At 38.4% G+C, this 21,701-nt stretch overlaps 1 protein-coding gene and 1 long non-coding RNA gene across 7 annotated transcripts in view; both read right to left on the reverse strand.

Annotated features, from left to right (window-relative positions):
* The window catches only part of TRPS1 (transcriptional repressor GATA binding 1), a 236,735-nt gene that overhangs the window by 39,767 nt on the left and 175,267 nt on the right, over positions 1-21,701 (reverse strand). The gene's annotated exons all lie outside the window — the stretch shown is intronic.
* LOC118501768 lies at positions 4,781-20,340 on the reverse strand. The gene is made up of 3 exons (XR_004904423.1): positions 17,717-20,340; positions 17,468-17,472; positions 4,781-4,793 (listed from the first exon to the last, which is right to left on the reverse strand). It is a non-coding gene; the product is annotated as an uncharacterized LOC118501768 (long non-coding RNA).

Raw genomic sequence — 21,701 nt, forward strand, 5'->3', positions numbered from 1 at the left:
AGATCTGTGTCGGGAACTTCTCTCCCCTCTGGAGTTAGGAACTCTAACTCCCGTGTCACCTACGCAGCCCTGAGCACCAACGACACACGGGACAACAGGGCAGTGAAAAGTGGTCGCACACACATGTGCCCCAGTCTTGCCTCCCCCTCAATAAAAACAAATTAACAGCGGAGCCTCGGGACAGTTTTCTAGTGTTCGCACCTTACAAAAATTTCATAGATCCGTAATGCATCCCTTTGGGAAACCCTACTAGTTATATGTGTTCAAAACCATACGAAAACCCACAAAACCAGATCGCCATCAGACTTCTGATGGCACATTCCAGATGAAGCTTTTCCTCTTGCCCCAGAAGGATATAAAAATGTGGTGGGTATAAGTCGACAACCGATGGCCATCAGCAGCCAGCAAATTCCTCCTCTGGCCCACCCTCTTTCACGTGTTTAAATCCTATTTACAAGGACTATACAATGTAGTATAATCACACAAGGAAGTTAAAAGCTACATTGATGTTAATTGATATAGTTACATGTGCAGTGCTCTATTTAGGTCAGTGACGATCTTCTTGGGCTGGCTGTTAATTCACAAAGTCATCCCAAGAACTTCTGAATAGCATAAAATCCAATTTCGGTTGCACGCACATTTCAATGTATTCCTGTTCCCCACTCTTTGCTCCTCCATTCGAAATTCATTCTTTTTCCATTGGTGCCTTCTATGTACCAGGCACTGTGGTGGGTGTACCATCTTGCATTTTAAATGATACTTGAAATGATGAAAGGGGATAAAAGGAGGAAAAAGGGACCCATCTCAGGCACTGATCCCACATGTCAAACACGAATGGAACTGATGGACACGTGAAAGAAACAGACAGCAAAAAATGCAACCACTTTCGCCCGTAAACACTAGATCATTTAAAGGAAGTCCCTCCAGAGGTACTGCTTCCTGATTGATGTAATCCTAACCACAGCCTGTGGTCCAAAAATTGCCAATCAATCATGTATACATTACAGGGAAAATCGGGCTAACGTGTCTCCACGCTGGTGCTTCGGTGACGTTCCCGCACCACCCTGGCTCAAGATGCCCCGTGCAGAAAACCAGCCTGCTGGTGTATCGTTCGTTTGTTTTCACCTCACCGTTTTGTTATGATGTATAGGCAACGAGCCTCATGTGGCCTTTCTAATCTGAAAATGAGCCAAGAGAAAGAACGTGCTCAGAAGTGTTGAAAGAAAGGCCCATTCTGTGCCCAGGGAACTGCATCTAATACAGGAAATGAACACAAGTTTGCTGTAAGCTGTCCAGCCTCTGAATCAGCTGTTCCCCGCGCAGGACCCCTCTCCCTCCCCCACCCCCGGCTCTCAAACCAAGAGCTAAAAAGCCAATATTAAAGTTTTGAGAAATGTGTTTTCCTCTTCGTCTCCCATGTTCTCTCAAAGCTGTGTAAATCTAACTTGAATGGTAAGCGGCTTTATTTTAACAAGTGTGAGTTATCAGAGTTCGCATATCAAATTAAACCCAATGAATTCTGGACTTGTTTTAAATTTCAAGCCAGAGGCCCTAACTCCCTGCATTTCACTTGGCGGCCGGCCAGACTTAGTAATAAAGTGCTAAGCAGAAGACAGGAAATACTAGAGAAGTCGAACAATGTTATGACAATGTTTATAACTTTTACAGTCAGGCCTGGCTGAACATCTGCACAACATCAGACTCTGGTCAGACCCGCAGAGAGGAAACCATTCCTTAGCTGGCAGCGTTTTGCTCCAGCCAGATGTTATCACTTTACTGGTATCTTTTCACCAAACAAAAAAAAATATATATTATACAGTATATATTTACATTTCTGAGAAGGAAATGGGGGAAGGGTCCTCCGTTTTATAGAAATGGTACCACGAATTAATTCTGCCCCGTAATTGATTTATGCAGATGGTTCTAAGACAGTTTACAGACAATGGCATCTTTTTCCCTTTGATGTGATAACATTCAAACTGCTGTTTTGTGTTTTTTTTTTTTTTTGTGGAGAGGGAAAAAGCCTTGTTTGATGCCACAGACTGAAATACAAAGGGACTTCCAGAGACCATGGCCTTGGCATGCTTGGATGAGGCTCAGATGCCTGTAAAATTAAGCAGTCACCTGACAAGTATTTATATGAATGAAATAATATTCGTGGCATTTCCTTGAACACAGATGTAACATAAGAATTTATCATTTTAGTTGAAACTGAGGAAACTAATGCCTCTTTTACCTAAATCATTTCAAGAGCCTGACATATAAAATGTCGCATCACCATTAATAACGCTCTAGACAGATCAGTACGGAAATACATTTTTAATAAACCTAGGCTAACATAAAACAAAATGAAACCAAAAAAAGCTCAGTGGGTGTTTGGAAAGTAGTATCAGCAATCGTATAACTTTGTATGTCCTTCACCTGCAATTCCCGAACCTAAACGATGGGTACAGTCACGTCAGTTCACTGTGAATCGGCAAAACACAAAAACAAAATCAACCAAATAAATACTCCCTCCACCGATTCAGACTGACTTCCCAGTTTCACTAACAGAAACACCTGTATTTGCGTGTGTGTCTCTGTGAGTGTGGGTGTGTGTACACATCACCGTGAACCTGCCCTACCCCCGCCTGCCCATCCTTCATTGTGCATCTTCGATAACGTGGAAAGCTGGTTCAAAATGTGACCCACGCTGTTGGCTTGGCCTCCTGGGAAAGTGGCATCAATTCCATCCACAATAACTACCAGAGACATTAACATGAGCACGCTTTTCAAAACACCTGCTAGGAGTCATGTACCTACTGCAGTTACAATTATAAAAGACTGCCTGCCAATTTCTAAACAACCCAAACTATAAACAGGCAATGGATTTGGATGAATTTGACTAGATAATACTATGGTTTGCAGTTTGCACTGGGATTCATTTTCCTGTGATTTACGCATTTGGCCCTACCCACATGAACACACCTGAAGCCCGGGATGAGAGAATTCTTTATTTGCAAGGGAATGTATTCATGGGGCCATTCAACTGGAGTTAAACTGAACTAGGGTATGGAATCCAGGGGTTTCCAGACTTTTATTTATTAGTATCACCTTGGTTACTACTAAAAAGTAAATAAATGCTTGGGCTTTATCCTTAGGCCTGGAGTTATATGAAGGTATCCTGGAGTCTACAAGACATTGGGGTCCACTTACCTACTTTTAAACCTTCCACCCCCACAATTTTGAGTGTGTGCACATGCTGGACTGAGCTACACCACGCTGCATGTCTGCTGGGCTGCTCAGGGCCTGCCATGCTGGCTATTCAATATTTTGAATATCACCCTGGATACAACCATTCAAATTGGCTGGCCTAAGCAAATTCCAGTAAGTTTTCTAGTAATGTTTTAAATTATTCCACTTTTACTACTGTACTTCCATGCTATGATTGTCTTCTGAGTTTTTCAAGTTTTTTTGGCTTTTATGCAAAGTAAGCTCCACTGTGTATAAGTTGTTTTGACATATTTAATTCCACAAGAGAATTCTAACCACCAGTTCTTTCATCAGCATTCACGCTACTGCAATGACAGAGTGCTCTATTACTTAATATTTTTCTCAGAGCCCCAGATACCGATGCTTGATTAATTTCAATCTTCTGTAGTCAACAGTGATATTATTATTACTGTATTCTGATGGGTTGAATTATTTGTAAATCCTGTAGCACTCCTCACTAATTAACTTTATGGGTTGAAAACTTGCTGAATTAAATTCCACTTTGTCATTTTCATAAAATTCACAGGATCATGCTGAAAAAGAGAATATTTTCAAAGCAGAATTCTATATAACAGAATGTAAGGACATTAAGAATTCCTTCTTTCTCAATGAAGGCATGAAATGTAAATCATAATAACACAAACATTTCACCTTAAAACTCTGTATACTTTAAAGAGAAATTCCCATTCCCGAAACTTCTCACAATAATCCATTAGATTGTTGGGGGGGATATAAGTGAGGTCTCTATAAACTTTAGGCTTCCAGATAGTATGTGAATTTTGTTTTTCTTTTTAAGAACACTTATAATATCTTGATCAAATTAAACACCATCATTTCCTCCACGTTCTTTGTGTTTACATGGGGCTTGAGACTCTGCTCCCAGCCTGAACAATGAAAAGGGTCTGTTGGTATTTCCACATTACTCTTCTCGTACTTTAAAGCACATAATACTCTTCATGGTTGTTCTCAATGCTCTTACAAAAACGTAAGTTATTAGGCACACAGAGCAACAAAGGGAAAAGAAATGTGGCTATGAAATCTCAGGCTGTAGTAAGCAATGCCTGCAGCCAGGCCTGATTTCACATGAGACCGGCTCCTCTGTGAGACATTTGTCCAGGTGACCTGTGAGGTTCCTCTTTAGTAATAGGTGGTTCGTGTCTCTCACAGATTAGGCATATATGGCCCAATAATCAAAGCTGCATTTACGAATATATGCTAACTTCTGGCTTTCCTACATTATTTCTATGGTTTTTAAACTTTTTATATCGGTGAAGCCAAATTTTTAAACCTTGCATGGGTGCTCAGTCTCATAATGAAGTTCAAGTGAAGGTGCTGGCGGAAGGGCTGATAGAATTTTGGGGGCTCCATGTGGCTCATGCCATGAAGGCGGTTTGGGGGATCCTGGGTGACCCCTAAGGCTTTACTGGTAAATTTAAATAAGTGAAACTAAACTAATTTTCTAGAGTTTGAAACAGATTTGAAAGACTAGAGAATATGCTTAGTAAGCTTCAAATCTCGGTCTTTTATTTTTTTCTCCAAAGCTAGAATTCTTTTGTCCTATGCCATACAGTTTCTTTTTGAACAAGGAAAATGCTTCCTTTCACAGTTTACACTGCATGGATATTGCATTTTTACAAGTACTTGCATTTTTTAAATAATAATTAGGCAACCTATGATGAATCTCCGTATACATCTATTTTAGTCTAGATAACCTTGAATTATGATTTAACTTCTCAGGTCTCCCCTGCCCCCACCCTTTACTTTAGAATTTTAGCCCCTTTCTTTAAAAAAAATTTATTTATTTATTTATTTATTTTTGGAGAGAGGGGCAGGGAGGGAGAAAGAGAAGGAGAGAAACATCCATGTGTGGTTGCCTCTCATGAGATCCCCACTGGGGACCTGGCCTGCAACCCAGGCATGTGTCCTGACTGGGAATTGAACCGGTGATCCTTTGGTTCACAGGTTAGAGCTCAATCCACTGAATCACACCAGCCAGGGCAGAATTTTAGCCCCTTTCTTGATGATTTAGATTTGATATTGCTCTGTGTTCCTAAATTCTTGCTCAGATCTGGAACTTGAATTGTATTCTAAATATTTAACTAACCTATAAGATATTGTTAACTTTTAAGATGCATTTCCTACACAGTATTTTACAGGAAACATATTAATGACAGTTGGGGATTAAGAAACGGAAACAAAATACTTTAGCAAGGAAGTGAATTTAACATCTTGTTCAAACTAATCACCTTGGCAAAGGTCATTTTAAGATGTATACATTGGAAAATTGTCCAGAGTATTTGAGTGTTTCTCAGTATATTTAGGTACAACCCAATCAGAGAAATAATCGAAAAATACATGACTCCCATACTGCATGGGCACATTTCTTCTTTCTTTGATGTAATAAAATCTCCACTATTTTAGATCGTTTGGGTTTTAATTCACTAAGAAATTTGCTAAGAGAAGGGCTTACCAAAATCCTAATCATAAAGTACAAAAATATTAATCATAAAGCACATACAAATATATATTTTCAAGAAGAGTTCTATTCAAACCAGTGCAATCCAGCATCTAGTAGAAATGAGCAAACTTGCTCATTTAACAAGAGTTTACTGAGGGTCCATGAGCTCTCCCCTTTAAGCTGGGGACAGAGCCTGGAATAAATGAGACACAAATTCTTGCTTTCATTCTAGTGGGGGAGAAAATGCACGATTCACTTGGTGTGGAGAAAAGAGAAATGCATAAAACACTATTATCCTGAAAGAGCCACAGAGAGAAAGTACAGTGTGAACCCAAAACAGCACTGATGCAGAGAAGAGGAAGTGGTTAATTTTGACTGATTAGATAGGGTACAGTAACTTTACTTTAAAAGGCAAAGAATTTAGGTTAATTTGGACTGATTAAAATATAGGTAGCTTTACTTTAAAGTTTAAAAAAAAACCCCATAAAACTAAAATACCACTGAGGCTGGCCCACATTCCACATTCATGAAGATGGGAGTGGTGAGCGGTGTTCTAGGTCGCTCAACAGAAGAATTTAGTGATGGCCAGAGCTGGAAAGATGAGGGATTGGCACCCATGGGAGGTCGGAGAAGAGTGCCAAAGGGCTCAGTAAAAGAGTCGGTTTTAATTACTTCGAGCAAGGAGAACGGTTAAGGGTTTGGGGCAGGGTATGATGTAATCCTGCTGGTGCATTAGGTACATACATTTGTGGGAAGTATGGGCTGTGAATTAGAGAAGTAAAAACTGCAGTCCCTTTAGGAAGTCTGCTAGGTCCTGATGACTAAGCAGCAACAAGGAGACAACAGAAAAGGGGGGAGGCGTTAAATTAAAAAAAAAAATTGGCACTCCACGGGGTCACATGATTTTTAAGTTCCTTTTCAGCCCTGATGTTCAATGTCTGGATGGGAGGAAATGGAAGGAAGGCAGTCAGAGATGAGCTTCCCGGGGGTATGATTTGGTAGCTAACAGGAGGTTGTGTTCTGGGGCTGTTTATAGTGTTCCCAAAATAGAAGCACTACTGAGTTGCTCAGAAAACCCTGCTTTGTAAATGAAACGGTGTTTGGACGATTTGAATCTACATTTTTCTTTAGTGAGTAGTCTAATTTAAAGGAGCTGTCATCAGAGTAGTCTCCATAACACAGCGTTATATTATTAATAACCATTTGAAGTGAACCAAACGGGCACAAATCCGCTCCCAGGGCCAGCTGCCGTGTATCACCGAGCGCACTTAGTGGGTCCTGCCTGGGAACACACAGGGTTGGATGCATCACATCAAAGGCCCCTTGATTCCCAGCAGGCTGTGATTCTACTAAATGATGTTCCAGTACTTCAATTAAGATTTGAACAATCCACTTGTAGAAAATCAATCAGATATGACCGAGAACATGAGTAATTATTTAATGACTCAGCATTTACTGGGGCAGCACCTGGTTTGATATCCAGCTCCAGGGAAAAATAAAAATATAGAACTTCACTGTCAGAGAAGTTGTTTTGAAAGAGCATACTATTGGCTAATTGATAGACATCCATAATTTTATTTTCAATTAAACTCCTTTATGGAGAACCAAAAACTATTCCCCATTAAAAAGTATTTTAAAAAGTATGTTTAAATAAAGTTTTAAAATACAATAAAAGCTAAAACCATTAAATTAATTGATAAGCTAGTTTTTTAAAAAATGCAAAATAGTTAATGGAGGTTTCTACTTTTCCAGTATGTACATTAATTTAAGCTAATTGTCCAAAAATAAGTCCAAGTTTGGGGTTACCCAAAGAATTGGTAAAATTAACTTATAATTTATAGTAAATAGGCAAATAGTTAATAGGTTAAGATCCTGAAAACTTTTTCCTTACATGTCACCATGCTTACATGTCACCATGTTTACTGTTTTTTTCTTCATGGTAAACAACAATGACAATAGAGCAATGTAAGGTAAAATACCAGCACAGATGAATTCTGAAAAGGGAAAAGAACTTAAAACACTCTGGGAAGAGTTAGATATATTCCATGAAAACCTAAAATAAAAGCCTTAAAAGTCACTGAGAGTGAAAGCATTCATTAATTTGTAAGTTTCCTTCTTCCCAATGGATTTCAGTTCACTGTGATGTTATTGGTCAAAATTAAGTATGTACTCATTAATTACATTGAGTCATGGCTTAGAAATGAATTTTGTACACAGGCTTTGGAAATTTGAAAAGTGGCCTTTTCTTTTTTAAACAATTCATACTTGAGGACCGCTTACATCTCCCAAAGTTCCAGTAGGTGATATTTCTAAGAAAGCTCCCCACTTACCTAGGTTTCGAGCTACTCTTCAAACAGGATCTATTCCCCCTGAATCACATCAGGCAGAGAGAACTGTGTCATTTTCTTACCTATACTAATGGGTTTAGAGAATGACAAAGTCAGGTGATCCCCAAAGACTATTAGACTACTGGCTTAGTGATCTTTTAAGTGGGACTGCCTGCCTGAATTTCTGAATTGGGAACAGGTGTTTAGGTGTGCAGACTTCTCACTGATTTTAATGGAGTTCCACTGTGAACTCCCTACACACTACTCCATCTCCCATATGCAGAATGTAATCAGATTCAGACCTCGGAAGTTATCCGCCGATCTCTGAGGTTAGAATTCTGTCAGCATACTGCATTATAAACGGATACCCACATCTTTTCTGCAGACCAGCTGAGGAAGTGAAAATTGTGCAAAAAGGTGGGCCATCATATATAGACTTTTTATATGATACATATGTGATATAAAACTATGTAATTCTTATGTAATATGTAATGTGTGAGTCTATAACATACCAGTGAGTTCTTGTCAAGGGCATTAGCTACCTATTAACAATTAGATTAAAAATTATCAGAAAGAGCCCTGGCTGGTGTAGCTCAGTTCATTGAGTGAGGGCTGTGAACCAAAGTGTCGCAGGTTTGATTCCCAGTCAGGGTACATGCCTGGGGTGCATGCCATGACCCCCAGCAACCGCACATTGATGTTTCTCTCTCTCTCTGTTTCCCTCCCTTCCCTCTCTAAAAATAAATAAATAAAATATTTTTAAAAATTATCAGAAAGATATTGAGTAGGGAGGGACCTCTGTCTCTTTTGCTTACTGATATATCTATCAGCCTAAAACATAGTAGGTGTTAAATAAGTATTTGATAAATGAATAAACTGCCAATAACCCATTTTAAATACAATCACCTGAGCAGTTTAATTTATGATTAGGTTGCAGATTAAAAAATAATTTACCTTTTCTGAAATAGTACTAATTTAGTTTATCTAGAAGGTAAAATCACACACCCCACACACAAACACCATAGCAAATTCAAAACATAATTATCTTATTGAAAGTGCAGTGAGATGCCTACCACTTGGGTAAGGTTGATATTTGAACCTTAACTTCAAGTTTCTCAGGAGTAAAAACCAAATATCAGTTGTGTTTTCTATATATACCTAGGGCTTATGAAACTTCTACAGTATACTTATTTTTCTTTTATTTTTATATAATAAATGCATTAGGAATTCTATTTAATAGGGCAAGAACATTATTTTAGAAAAGAACTTTACTGCTAAACAGCAAACGTGCCAAGTTGGTGGCAGAATCACAGAAGGAGCCGCTCATGTGGTCTAGAAACTTCAGCTTTCCAACCCCATTTTTTTTAAAGATTTTATTTATTTATTTTTAGAGAGGAAAGGGAGGGAGGGAGGGAGGGGGAGAGAGAGACACACACACATCAATGTGCGGTTGCTGGGGGTTATGGCCTGCAACCCAGGCATGTACCCTGGCTGGGAATCGAACCTGCGACACTTTGGTTCGCAGTCCGCGCTCAGTCCACTGAGCTACGCCAGCCAGGGCTCCAACCCCATTTTAAAGCCTTTGTAGGTTGCATCCATTCAAACCACCACCAACCACTTATGGATCACCTATTACACAGGGTGGGACAAAAGTAGGTTTACAGTTGTTCAGGTGGAAAATAATACAATAATTAATACGTAATAACACAAGAACAAACTCAGTGTTTTGCTTGCTCACGACTGTAAACCCACTTTTGCCCCACCCTGCACCCTAAGCCCTGGGTAAACACGTATTAGAGACAGTGCCTGACATAGATGAATGTGTTGACGCCAAGTAAGATAATTTGTCAATAAAACGTGGCCATTAAGTATAGCTATGGAAATATTTACAAGGCCCTGCAATAGCATAGGGGTTAGTTAGTTTTGCCTGAGGGCTTCAAGGAAGGTTTCACAGTTTCAAAGACATCTCGGAGTGACAAGGTTGAACAATTAGTCCTAGGAGATTTCTCTCTGCTTATTATAAAATAGAATACAATAAAAAATGTCTGGGAATTACAGATAGCAACATATCGTACAAGTAATACTTACTAAGAACTCTCTATGTACCCAAGCATTGTTCTAAATGCTTTATATGTACTGAGGATAGACAGATGACAGAGTTAGAAAGATAGATGGACAGATAATAGACCATCAATTATATCTTTTGTTAAGGCAATTAATAGTTTGTATTATAATTATTTGTTTACCCAGATGCCTTGCCTCTAAAGGCCATGGATCCCTTGTGGACACATTTGTCCATGTGTCCCCGGCAACCTGTAAGCTTCCTTCCCCACGGTAGGCATTCCAGAAAGGCTTCTCGAACTAATGAACACCTGCACCAATTACGAACTCTGTGGCATCTCTCAGGTCAATTAGTATTTCTGTGCCTCAAGTGTTTTCAATCTAGTTGGCTTATAAAGGTCTTTTGAGTTAAAAATGGTTTTGAGGTTTTCCTTCTCATAACCATATTGAATAACTGATTTTTATAAACCTCAGTTATAAGAGTAGAAAATAGAACGTGATTTTATTCTATGAATTCAGCCTATGATTAAAAGCTACCTGAATATATTTTATTCTTGAACCCATTAGTTCCAGAGTCACAAAATGTGTATTAATTATCTATAGGTCCAGATCTATTTTGTGTTCTTAAAATATTTTTCTTTAATTAGGAATCACTTTGAACATACAAATATAACAATAACATAATGGAAGCACAATGTCACAAATTCTAGACTTAAAAGCAAACAAACAACTCAAGCGCAAACAAATAAACCAAACTAACAACCAATGGCATGAAAGCCTCCTGTTTACCTGTTTCCAATATCTTCCTTCTTCCCAAGAGGTAACTACTATTCTACACTTCATGGGTATCTTTCCTGTGCCCAAAGAGCAAAACAAACAGTCGGAAATGAATGAAATTCATATTGAGGGTATTCTGAAGAAATAAAATCTCACTCCCAAAGTCTCCACAATGCCCACAACTGACCCCCCAAGGAGCAAGACAGTTCCTGAACAAGTCCAGTGCCTACAGAGCACGGCCAAGAGATTTTTGCAGACAATCTAGGAGCTGCTGGTGAAGAAAAGTCATTGTGACCAGTAATGACCCCTTTGATTTGATGGCTTAAAGTATAATAATAGACTGGGAATTTATAGTGTGGCAAGGGGCAGTGTAATGCAAGGGGCAAAAGCTGGGGGTTGGCACTACTGTTACTGCATTGTGACCTTCGACACACTATTCACCTCCCCACGCAGTGGCCATCTCATCTATGAGAGAGAGAGGACAAGGGGATTCACCTGGAAGGGCTGTTCACATTAAGGGAATTAACGCATGTAAGATACTTAGAAGAGTATCTGGCACAAAGTTGAGTACACAATAAATGTTAAATTGTTTTTTAAATTCTAGATTCACAAACAAAATTTTACAAAAAAAGTTATTTTTATCACCTCCAGAAATCCATCAGAGGCATGTGCCCTGGAAAAGCAGCACACTTTTGGGGTCCCCTAATTGCTAGAACCCATATCCTGTAGATCCCACATGGTGTCGACAGTGAGAAACAAAAGCCGGGCAATCTAGCTTCTAGGGTTTGTTCATTCATTCAATGACCTTCCTGGACAACAGTCAATGTAGTGGCACTGGGGACACAGCATGATGAAGCCAGAGAGAACACTCCCCAAAAGTCATATTTTAACCTCACAACTGCACCAAAATTTGACTACATGTAGGAGTCTTCATATGTCACCACAACATGGTTAACTGCTTTGAACCTCAACTTAGGGTCCATAAAATGAGGGCATAACACCTGCTCTTCTTCCTATTGCTGTGAGATTTCTATAAACCAACTTTGTGAAAGCAAAACACCATCTGATTAAAAGTGCTTATGATACTGGCACTTTGGCGTGCCTGCCGAGATACGTTCATGTAGCACCATTCACAGGTCTATCTCGGCGGGGGGTGAATCACAGGAGCCACCTGTCTCAAAGCCTTGGTAGAAACCTAGGCAACAACCACGGTTTCCCTCACGCAGACTGAAGACAAGCTCCTGAAAACAACGGTTGGATTTGAAATTAAATTTGGTAGAACCAATTTGAAAGTGGAGTAAAAGAAATATTCTTTTCTTAGAAATTTAACTATTTTATCTTCAGAGGAGGAGTGAAATGAAAAGCAATGTCTTTCGCCACCCTCCTCATAAATTCTGGCTGTCTCAATTCCTAGACACAACAGTGACGGAATTCACGTAAATACTCCTAACCTTCGAGGTCAGATTTTGGGACCTCATGGAGTGATGCAGGGAGCCTGGCCAGCTGGTGACCACACTCAGTGTATGGAATCAAATATCCATCCCCGGGGCTGGCCAACATGGAAGCCCTCATTAGAAGAACTAACTGTTTTGCTAAAAGAGCAGGTTATTTCAAGTCTTTCATCGATTTAAGGCTATCAATGATTCAAAACCATTTAATTTTAAAACAATTTAAAATTTTAAAACATCTTAATAAAACACTGTAAGAAAAAGAATATTCCCCAACTCAAACATTAAATTTCAGTTTTCCATATTGCAAAGTAGAGTCCCTTAAGCAGAAATGTAGTATTAATGATTGCTTACAAAGTGCATGTTTTAGACTCTGTTCCAAAGCTAATATTTTAATAAAATATATAACATAATACATATAACAATGAAATAAATTATATCCATCTTTCTATAAATTAGTTTATAGATTGATTTTAAGTGCCTCTCTGCCCCATTTGGCATCTTAAATACTGAAATTGCTTGCACATGCTCCTACTTCGCTTCTTACTCTTACATGGTTAGTGCCTCACAGCTGTTTATTGTGGAGAGCAAAATAACCAAATAGATGTCCTGATATATTTTTTTTGTACTTCAGATGTTGGCTAAGTCACTAATTTTCAATTAACAAAACAGTAAAAGCCTAACAATAGAGCATGGAATGTCCTACCTTTAAATAACCCCCTCCCCACCTTTTTTTTTTTTTTTTGCATGACATCACCATATCATCCAAATGCTTTGTCCACCTTGGCAATCAATTTAACTATCGTGATATTATTTCCTGGCTTTGGCTCTGTACGAAACACTAGGATGCTGGGTCAAGTGTTCCGTAACTGGCACATCATTGGTTATTCCTGGGCAGAGGTTAGTAGGAAAATTCAAAACTTCTAATGATGGTTTTCTATCAGAGCTGTAATATAATGGCACACAAACTATTAGGAATCTATCTGAACTCTGATAGAGTAGCTCATTATTTGTGCTTGTCTGACAAGAGCACAGTATTTTCGGTGATATTTTATATGATATAAAAGGTTAGCTTTGAGAAATTAGCATTACAAATGTCACATTTACTTCCAGCAGGAAATGTGCAACAATATGTGACAATACTGAATAAAATGTTGAAACATGTTTTCCTTTTGTTTTACTTTACTCATTTTTGTAATACAACACTGGTTACTGGAAAATGCCTTACAGCTTTATTCAAAACACATGTTCAGAGATTTGAATGAAAAAACTTTGACTCTCTCTGGAACATCTAACCGATATATCATTTGTGTGCTTTAAATTTTTCCTTACTGTCAGGAACACTTTTATGTCTTTAAGATTTATTTAAACTAGTTTATTATATAATGAAGCTTGTCAGATCATAAGAACAAAGTCAAACAAGATGTGCTATATCAAAGTATAACATTTAACATATAGATTTAAGTATACATATCAAGTACGATGCAATCAAGCAAAGTTTAATCTGAAAATGCAAATGTTTCAGATTATTAAAGCCACATCTGTCCTTTGAAGCATAATTTAGACTGTTTATCAAAAAGCTATGTGTAATTATTCTCTCCCACCCTAGACTCTGGAACAACAGATTGCTTTTCTTAAGAACTTTTCAATTTCACTTTAGAGTTGGGGTTTTAAAGACTAAAACCACCAAAGAACATAAGATCACAAATGGAAAATTAAAAATCTTTACAATGTGTCCTATTATAATTACTCTGTTTTGTTGGTAAATCAGGATAATATTTCAAAAGGCGTTTCTCCAGGGTTTAAGAAAAATTCTAAATGCTTTTGGGAATCAATTCAACATAGTCTCAGAATCAAAAATGTGCGCTTAAATACATTATTAAAATTTTTCAATATAAAGTTTATAATGCATTTGGCTTTCTCTGCCTTGGCCAAAAGAAACCATCAAAAGAAAGCGTTTATTTCGCTGGTGAAGAGCGATTCTGAAACACAAGGAAACTAGGGTAGAGCTTTGAGTTCTAAGTCCTTGAAGTTCTCAAACCTTAAATTTGTACCAAAAATAAAGGGTCTCTGTTGAATTCCCTTATACACATCCACTGGCCTAATATAAACATGCTTTATAATTATGGATAAAACTTATGTTTTATATCTACATATATAAAATACATATAAAATGTATATTTATTTTATACGTACATAAGTACATATAAAATATATCGTTATATACACATTAAATACATGTATACATGAAATAGAAAAGATACATAAACCATCCTGAGTAACGTTACGAAGTTTGAACATCTGGGAATAAAATGAGCTATTGCAACGTTACTCTAGAGCAGACCTAATTTCCATGCAAAGGTATGATCTTTTACTGCACGCATAAGAACTGAATACGACAGAGAAGCGGCGGGCTCTCATTTACAAAATCTACTTCAGCAGGGCTCATTTCATCTTAGATTAGAAAGGCTTACACCCATTACAGTCATTATAAAAAGCAATAATTTAGAAAATTAATTGGAGTCTTGGATACCTAGTATAGTGATGTTGAAAAATTAAACATGTATCTTAAAAGTGGAAAAATAATTGAGGTGTTTACCGCAGTCAGGGGTGGAGATTCACCGCTTGTGACTCCAGGTCATGAGATGGGCTCTCATAACGCAGGCCATCACCATCTTCAAGTGCTCTTGTGCGTTCAACCCAGATCTCTCAACATGCTGAAGCCATAAACTCTCTCTACGTTACCTCCTCAATGTTTTAGGTTTAATTTATAAATTATAATCTGGTTTCTGCCATCGATGGGGAACAGAGGGAAAAGGGGTGGCTAAATGACTTCTGCTTGACTCCTTACATTTTTGAAAACTGGATTGATTCAGACCTGTGTGCCTCGAGCAAACAGAAACAGCAGACAACAGTGCTGATTCTATTCCATTTGTTAAAGAAAAAGGTGTCAGTGGTTTGACTGAAAGGTTACAGCGCCAACATAATTCTGGAATATCACAAACCGTCACAATATACTCAGAGAAGGGGACTGCTGAACAAAGGTAATGTAGGCCAGTGCTTTATTTCCTTTCGCTCAATGTTTAGAGCTTCAGAATTTTTCTGAAACCTTAATGTAAACTCTTCAAAGTCAGGAAGGGTTCTAATGAAGCACCACCTAGTTTCAACAGAAGAAACAATTCATGTTCCAAAGGCCGTATGTCCTAGGAAGCACTGGAAGCCCCAGAACCCTTTTAGACAGAGGCTGGCTTGGATCTAGGGGGCGACAGAGAGCCGGTAGTGTGATGCCAGGGGGGATGGGTGGGGGAGAGGCGCGGGGGCGGGCTGCATTGACAGGCCTTTCAGGAGTGTGGTTCTTTCCCCTCCCATCCCACCAATGCCCGCAGGCATTTCTGCAGTGGAACATCTTTGCAGATTCTAAAAATAAAGTCATAAAGTTTGATTCCTCAATGCTCACAATATTTTGACAGATTTCTTCCAACTTTAATCCTTTTTGTAATGGTAGTATGATTTGCATTATGTTACATGGCTTCATTTTACCATAAAAAAGTCCGTCTCTAGAGAACTGCTCTGAAATGATGCACTCCTTTAATAGACCTTCCTCGGGATGGAATAAAAACAATTTTCTCACTGTAATCGTATACGGTAATGGTTAGTAAGGTCTCATCGTAGACCTGTATTGGATGCTAGTTTTGAATTTCCTTAAAGAAATTTTGAATGATATTCCCATACCAAGTTCTTATTTCTCCCAAACGTCATTTACATAAAGGAAATGACCAGAACCGATTTATTTAAAATTTGGGTAAGTTATGAAAACAAAAACTTACATTCAATGTTACTTAATTCCCTCACATAAAGTGGTACCGTCTTTCTCCCCCCCATCCCATCTTTAAGAAAGCAGCTCTGGAGTGCGGTGGGCCAGTTGGCAAACAGGGCCCCCATGGCGCAGCCTGTCCTGCGACAAAAACTGCTCCAGAAAAGCTGTCTTGCTAGGAAATCAGCGGTACAGAGGTGTGAAGGGAGGAACTCTTAAAAGAAAGGAATTAGACCTTTTGCAAAAAAAAAAAAAACACTTCAATATTCCTAATTTGCCTTTTATACACAAAGCCCATTTATTCTGGACTTTTGTTTTGATCTGATATATGTGTATGAGAGCCAAGATAGAAAGTAAGTGGTATTAAAAAAAGGGCGGGTGGGGGAGGGATAAGCTAGGAGAAGCACAGCGTTGAAAATGATGTTAACAGACAGGAAGGGGGATAGAATGGAATGTGATAGCTGGCAAGCTCCAAGGTCACTCAGGGAAATGAGACCGACTTCAACAGGGCAGGAAACCAGACTTGAACATAAAATTTCTTATCACTACTTTTAGCTCGCTCTGTAAATAACCCCGCGCGTGTGGAGCGCATCTAAACCTCTCTGCTACCCAGGCAAGGGGTGAAATCATTTTTCCTCCAGGCTGATCATAACTGAAGTTCTTCCTCGGTTAAAGGAAAATCTCCGTAGCCTTGCTGCGGCAGAGGTGCGATCCAGGCGCAGTCCCGCCATGCGGCGTAAACAAGAATGAATGAGCCGTCCTCCTCCGGGGCTGACAATTTCGAGAGCTTTCTTGCCTGTAGAAAACTCCCCACGACGAATCAGCACTACTGCTTGTTTTAAAACACTTCGCTGATGAGAAGTGACAAACCAGCGCACTGTTTTTGTTTCTGAGTTTTAATTTCCAAACGACTAATGCCAGAGCAATTTATGTGACTGTAACTCAAGATCCGTATACATATATTTTTTCAGTTCATGTTTCTAAATAGTCAACTTACAATTATCTTCAAAGGATCAGATACCCTGCAGTTTATTTCTTGACAAATCATCCGTTTTATTGTTTCTGACATTGTTACCGATTCTGCTTAATTAAACATTTATTTACACAAATGGGATATTTGCTTAATGTAATCCAGGATTGGAGGGGGGAGAAATGCTTTAGGAATGAAAATAATTTCCCTTGCACATATGAATAAGCCACAGTACTTCTGCATGAGTGTTGACTCCCAGAATAAAGTGGAAGTAGCGATAAAATTGATTAAAAGGGGAGGGTGGAAAAAGTAGGCAGTGTTTCCAGCCTTTCGTGAGCCACAGATTAACTGTGTGGTTACTGTGTCTGACTTATGAAGAATTTTCATATTAGAGATATTCTCCAATGAACAATAAAAAAAAAACCCTTGCCAAAGCTAAACAGAAATGACTTGGGAAAGAAGTCCAGACGTCTCAAGAGTACAAAGAACCTGAAGACAGGACAAAAAACCTGAAGAGCGGGACACAGCGGCCCCCTTGCGGGGCCCCCATCTCAAAAAGCACAGGTAAAGTGTGTGTATACTGGTATTTCCCCCCCAAAGCTCACACACACACACACACTGGGAGCAATTAGAACTTGTACGACTCATGATACACGCTGTAAAAGGGAGATACATAGTCTATTATTGGTCTGCTTAAAAGTCATCATATTTGAGCGCACACACCACACACACACATACACACACACACACAGAACCAAACAAAACTCCCAAGGGACAAGATGAAACAGTGAGACGTGGCCCAAGATTCTAGTCACAGTTGCATAACAGGCTCCTTGATCTGCAATATGCTTGGCAGCAATAGCAGGAACAGATATTGTGCAAGTCACAATTTAACTAGAACATCATTAACTGGTGCTAAGAAGGCAGTGCCTGGTGGTGTCTTCGGTAAACTGGCTATTTGAGAAAAAAAAATGTTTCTAGCTATGCCCATGCTGTCCAAATGAATACAGCCACAATCACATTATCACCTCTTTTCCAAAGAACATCAATGGGTTATACTCAGGTTTAAAAAAAAAATAAACCACTACACCACATCAATGCTACCCACTGGCTACAGCCTTATTCCAGTTCCTTTGAAAGCTTCTGGAAATAGAAATCTCTCATTTTCATGAAAGGCTATTACTGAAACCAGATAGAGTATTTGCATGTCCAGCCTTGTATATGCTTTGGTCGCTGATAGCTTAACTCTCTCTATGACTAGGTAACAAGGGCAGGATTTTAAAGGACAGTGTTTCTACACTCTGCTTCCCTAGCCACAAGGAATTCGAACTTCAAGAACTTTCTCAGGACCTATTTATATATTCTCCTTTTTCTTTTTCTAGCAACATTATCAGGGTTTCTTCTCATAGAGCGGAACGTTCTATGGATCAGCAATCTTAAATCAGACTTGATTTAAATTCAATGTCCTTTCCAGAGTTGACTAAGATGTGGAAATGAGAAATAATATCATGCAACAATTAATTCTATGCAAGTAATTCTACGCAAGATCTGATCGCCACTCAAATTTGAAAATATTGAAGTCTATTTACTTATTCTTATGTTGCATTTATTTAAACATTTTAATGCCTGCTTTTACATGTTAAGAATCTAATTACACATGTTGGCATATAATTCCATGGAACGGTTGTCTAAGGGTAGCCTTACCTATGAATGTTAGGTATACAACATGGACAGAATAACAAGCACTATAATAAGACATTAGTTTGGTTGTATGGAAATTACTGCCTTTGTTTTGTCTGGTCAATGTAGTTTTACTAAAGGCCAGCCATTTAAGCTCTTTTAACATTAGCCACTGAAATGAAGGAATCTTTCTATGAAATACAATGGTAGCATTACATACCATTTGAGAAAGATGCTATAAACAAATGCAACCAAAGGAGTAAAGGGAACTGCCGAATTAAAGTTGATAACTAACATGTCTCTGGCTCCTACTTTCTATCCCAAAGACGTGAAAATGAATTAGATTTTATTACTCCGCATTTTGGGAAAGTTCCTTTCATTTTGCATGTTAGATTTCACAGATATTATGCATCCCACTAGATAAAAATTGACCTTTAGTCAGTTTCTAACTTTTCGGCTTATTCCTGGGCCTAGAGTCTTCGCAGCGGTTCTCTCTACGACATACTTCTCTGCTCCTGTGAGTCATGCAAACACCTCACAAAGATGTGGCTGACCTGTGACATGGTCAGAAAGCACCAGTGTTTTGTTGTGTGTTTTTGTTTGTTTGTTTGTTTTGCCTTTTTTGCAGAGCACAGTGCAACGTCATTGGGGGTCAGGTCAATCAAATTTTGACCCATATCTACTACATCCTCCTTTCTGGAGGGCACGCACTATCCATCATTTCCCCCCGAGTTAGTGCCTGCAGACCTTTCCTTCCATGTTTCTTCGGTTATTTAGAACAGAGAGGAAGAAAAAGCAGAGCACCCTTGATTAAAGCATCCAAGATAATACCTGACCTTTCACTTGCGTTGACCGAATGGTTTACGCTTTTTTCAATCACTGCCATCTATCCTTCTTAATTAGCATCTACCGAATACGACAGCTCATTCCTGAAGTATATTAATTACTGCTTGATGACTTCAGGGCCTATTCTTCTATCTGTACAGCAACAACTACAAAAACTGTGGCATTTCCGGCACAAAGGGGCAGTAGGTGTTACGTGTGATTCATGTCAGTTGCATGAATTATCTACAGGAGTGGTCTGGAGTAAGCAGTGCATTCGGACTTCATACCCCGAGGAGCTGCTTCCCCTGTCAGCACTAGAAATAAGTCTTTCTGAGAGAGACAAGGAAGCATGAGTTTTTGCTGTGGGAATTTCAAAACCATTCGCATTATGAGTGGCGAATCCAAGCAATAAAGGAAGATGCCAGGTTTAGATGAAATATACTGTTCTATAAATTTTGTAACCACAGTATGAAAGGGAAGGTGCATTTTGTGACATCCGTGCACAAAGCAGAAAATTGAGAATCATTATAGGGTTAGCTTCCAAATAAACAATTTTAAATTATTTTCATGATTTGGTCGTGTGGAGTAATATTTACTGAAAATTGTTCACTATAGATTGCCAAGGGTTTACTATTACAAGATCTTATTAAAATAACTTATAAAAAATTGTTGCAGCCTTGGGGAAATAAATATAACCTCCCTTCAAAAACAGAAAAAAATGTTGAAAAATTTTAAATTACTCAACCTTCTCAGCAGTAACTCACAAGGATCTTTGGAGGATCGACAGCTTATTTCCATCACTGAGTAATCATACAATAGAATGGGCCGTGCAAGGGCTGTTTCTTGACTCTGTTTAGGACCGCAAGTAAATCCACTGCACCATGGCAACATGCTCTGGTGTGGATGGATGGCAAAAAAGGACGAAGGGAGGAATTTATAGAACAGGAAAATTCATAGCACTCTGTAAAGGCTCTCGATAGCGACTGATAACTAGTATAGAGCTGACTTGCGTACTTCTCATACCACACATTCAACTCTCTGGTTCCATTTTCTGCGAGAAGAGAGGAGTTCCTTACTGTCCTCTCAGAGCTATGAAAAGTATCTTTAATTAGAAGTGGTTCATTAGGGAGCAAAGGTGAATAATAATGTAATGCAGAACGGTACTGCAAACGAAATCAGCATGTAAATTTCACTTATCAAAATATTGAGATTTAAAGTATTTCTGTAATTTACAGATGGAAATACAAGGCAAATTTTCAACTGCAAGTAAAGAAAATTTAAAGAAGTAAAAAGAATGAGAAAAGGGGAGTATTTTAAAAGCCATGCATGTAGATTTAGTACTCCACTTAAAAGACTAGAGATAGAAATTCTGCATTCTTAGGTTATAAAAGTAGCAGCCACCACGGTGCAGGCTTCTTTGTCACTAAGAAATGATAAAAAAAAAGAAAAGAAAAAGATAAGGCTTTGCAGATTCTAAAGGAAATTAAAATTAAGTGTAGAATGAACTTGCTTTCTTCCTAAACTAAAATATAGAAAAACAAAGATAGTAACATTTTAGTGCAGAACCTTTTAAAACTCTAAGAGGATTAAGTGAAAAATCAGGTTCATAAAAAATGCATAAATGGCATTTGAAAGTGCCATAACAAAAGCATTATTTTATGAACTTTTTTGCTATAAAGCAAATTAAGTTATATACTGGTTATAAAGTTAGCATGCATTTGAATAACTTCTAGGGATGACGGCAAATAATCTCACAAGTTTTCTGTTTCTGTTCATTTTAAAGAAAATGCACATACGCACACTTCCTGACTACCTTCACATTTTCCTTCCGTGTGAAGTCTAATCACTTTCTCTTTGCAGTTAGTTGGTAGCAATCTGAAATCCTTCTTGGAAACTATGATAACTGCACACTAAACAAAGTCTGATAAGGTTCAGAACATGGTAATACAGCGAAGGTGCAATTTAAAAAAAAAAAACAAATATTCTTCCAAGATTCTCTTGTTCCCAGCTTAAATATTTAGCAACAATCATATGTTTTATCAGTACTATATCAATAATTATTATTTAATAGCAAGAATGTTCCTTATAA

Source organism: Phyllostomus discolor, chromosome 7, assembly GCF_004126475.2.
Source record: "Phyllostomus discolor isolate MPI-MPIP mPhyDis1 chromosome 7, mPhyDis1.pri.v3, whole genome shotgun sequence".
Taxonomy (NCBI): domain Eukaryota; kingdom Metazoa; phylum Chordata; class Mammalia; order Chiroptera; family Phyllostomidae; genus Phyllostomus; species Phyllostomus discolor.